Raw genomic sequence first — 3,667 nt, 5'->3', positions numbered from 1 at the left:
TTATTATCGAACTTTAATGTCTACTAAAATTGAGTCCAGCTAGATTTATAATAAATAATTGACGAACTAAACATATTCTTGATCAAAGTTAATAGGTTAAAACTACTATACAAAGACAAATCTTACATTAAATATATTGAGTGATGTGGCAATAATTTATTAAAAAAGAACATAAAAAATTAATAAGGAACATGTCTTTAAATACATTTTTCATTTAAAAATTTTATATTATTTTTTAAAAAAAAATTGTACTTAATAATATAACATACACACATAATATGTTGTTTTAATATATATATCAATTATTAATTAACACGATACATATACTAAACTAGTATAATATATATATATATATATATATATATAACTGTTTTTTTAAAATTATATTTTATAACTATTTAAAAATTTAAATTGTGACAGTTACTTTAATTTTGCATTTATACAATAAAAAATAAATATAAACTAAAAAAACGTGTAATTACTTTAGCATCACCCGACATTTTTTGCTTGCTTCAAAACAATTTTAGAAAACATTCATAGATACATTATATAATTTATTTTCAACTCTTGGAGCCAAAAAAAATATTTTCCAGTTTCTTTGTGTGTGTGTGTTTGAAAATAGTTGCAGATTTTTTTACATACAATTTTAAACTTGAAATAAAAAAAATTCGTTGAGAATAACTTTTTTAAATAGAAAAAAACTGTCAATTGTACATTCACTGTACAAACGGAGGGAATCAAGGAAAACAAATTAACCTCCAGTTTATGCTTTAAAATCCCCCCATGTCCCTTTATTTGCACTATATTCAAATACACTATCAACAAGAACCATTTTTTTCTTCTTTAGTTTTGTTTTATATTGTTGAACATATACTTTTGGATGCATACAATAGCTACGTTCAGTTGTCCTCTCGATGTTCTGTGGGTCTATTTTTTATGTTGAAAAATTATATGAGGCCCAAGTTGTGAGTTTTTGATACAATAAATTATCATGGTTATCAATATATGATTAATTTTCTCACATTATATCTTATTGTAATATCAAAATAAGACAATCCTCCATTAGTGAAGGAGATTTACTACAATGGTGAATATTTAACTAGAGGTTTAGTAAATTATGTCTCTTTTCACAAACTCTTTTTCACGAAAAGCTTAATTTTATATTACAATGTACAAACAGATGATTATCGATGAATTAAAACAGAGGCAGTGTTAGCAGTGAAGAAGATGAACTGAGGGTATTGATGTAAAGGCGGTTGTTATGGAACGGTGATGGAAGAGATAAACGGCAATGTTGGTTTATGGTTGAATTGAGAAATCATGCCTAATTATCCTCTGTTTTTTGATCTCTATATCGTGGATCTATATGTATTCTCTTTATTTTTGCCTAATTTTGTTTTCTCAATTGTATCTATTAAACATATCAATATTTTATATTAAAAGTGATTATCTACAAATCAACTTTCAATTTGAATTTCTAGAAGGGCATATCAGAAAATCAACTTTTCAAATTTAAAAGAATAAAGGTATCCACAAATTAATTTTTAAAATCAAATTACGAAAAACACATACACATAAAAGTTTAAACAAAAAAAATTAAAAAATCAAATTATGAAAAACACACAAACATAAAAGAAGAACTGATTAACAAAAAAGTAATGAAATAAAAACGGTCAATTGACCAAAAAAAAATGCACAAGTTTAAAATTAAAAATTAACAATTCAAAAAACTATCAATTAACAAAAATGGGTAAATTGACAGTAAATGCATAAGTTTAAAACGGAAAATAATTTTTTTTTATAAAACTGCTAATTTACAAAAAGATGCAGAAAATTAATTTTGTTTTAAAAAAGATTGATGCAAAAGTGTATGTACATTCTTTTAGAAAGGCAAAAATTAGTATTACTCATTATTACTTTAGAAAAGGAAGGAGTGAATCATTATTATCATATCTAAATCATATCTAATTTGGAGACCATATCTAAGAAGGAAAATCAAGAACATGAGTATCAATTACTCAGAACTTTAGGGTATAAATGATAAATAATTATTAATATTTTAAATGCAATTCTAATTTTAAGATCAAAATAAAAATATATATCTTTCTCTATATATATTATTCATAGGATAGGATAAAGCCTCCACATTAAGGCATGTGATTTTTTTTTAATTAGCTATGCATGCCCACAACGTGCTTAAGACAAGTGACATTGTCAAATTTAACGTAACCGAGTGTGCAGTTTTTATTAGTAAACTGTATTGTAAATATTAAAACAGTAACAATAACTACTGAAAGTAATAAAATACAGAATCTGAAAAATTAATGTAAGAATAAAATCGAGCCCACTGAATGCACAGTGTGTCCTTAAGAAAATTATTTCCCTCAACGTACCTGAGGTTTTTGGAATTTTTCCTCCCAGGATAGAACGATTTACTCACCAAAATAGAGGTACTGCAAATTCTAGTGACTGCGAACCACTCGAAGGCTGTATATCACACGAGTTTTAGGAAGTGCAGAAAGAAGAAGAAGAGGATGTTATTTCAGAAATTTTGTATGGAACATTTTGAGGATTAACAGATATATATAGACTGTTTGCACCTTTTAAGAAAAGGCACCTGTTGGGAAAAGGTTTGCCTGCTGAGAAAAGGTTTGCAACTTTTCGGACAAGGTTGCAACCTTTCAAAAAATCCATTGGAAAAATGGAGGAAAATATTTTTAAATTAATCCGAGAAAGAAACGGATTGCGGATCATGGGTCAGGATTTTTTCACTTAATTAATTAAATAAATAATATTAATTAATTAAAATTTTAAAAAAATTTGGTTCAAAAAGATTATCAATCAATCATATCAATTGACCAAATCCAAATCCAAATCCAAATTCAAATCCAAATCCGAAGCTGAAGCCGTTGCCAAAGCCGAAGCCGAAGCCGAGCCGAGCGAGCGACGACGACGCGAGGGGAGACCCTCTTCTTGACCCTTTAGCAACATGAAGGAGTGCTTCTACTTTTAAATAGGAGACTTTTCGTTTCCACCACCTATGTGAGACCAAAGCTTATTTAATAAAACAAGAGAGAACAAATCATTTTCCCCCCCACTTTTTTTCCCTTCAATTTCTCATTCAAACTATCTATTAAACCCAACAATCCCCCACATGAATGGAGAACGTCTACAAGATAAAGGAATACACGGATAAGCATGTGATATACAAGCGAAGATTAATTGCATCTGGATAAGTAGGTTTCCCTTTGAACTTTCCATAGTGAACTTATATAGGATATACTCGATCAATCGGTAGATGTGATATCTTTGAACCGTCGAACGTTGTTGTATAACTAGACAACATAAGTCACACAATTAATCATCAACCATCTATGATTCTCACGGTTGTGTTTGTTTCAGCCATGAACACCGCCTGATTTTGTGAATGCATAGAGAATGAGCCTTTACCGTCATTCCCCTTGAAGCGGCTTATACTTCACATTCACATAGGTGATTTCTAAACATGTAGTCCTATAGAAACACTATCTAGTCATTTTCTGCCAGACTTAGATAATCATTAAAAAATCTTTAATGCTTTATTAACTCATTAAAAAGCCTTAAGGTTTTATCTTTTGTTTCTGAACATTGTCATCATCACGAGAATGGGTTGAGTTATTTGACAATG

The sequence above is a fragment of the Solanum dulcamara genome, chromosome 9 (genome assembly GCF_947179165.1).
Source record: "Solanum dulcamara chromosome 9, daSolDulc1.2, whole genome shotgun sequence".
Classification (NCBI taxonomy): Eukaryota; Viridiplantae; Streptophyta; class Magnoliopsida; order Solanales; family Solanaceae; genus Solanum; species Solanum dulcamara.
The sequence above is the reverse complement of the archived record's forward strand: the minus strand, read 5'-3'. Positions refer to the sequence as shown.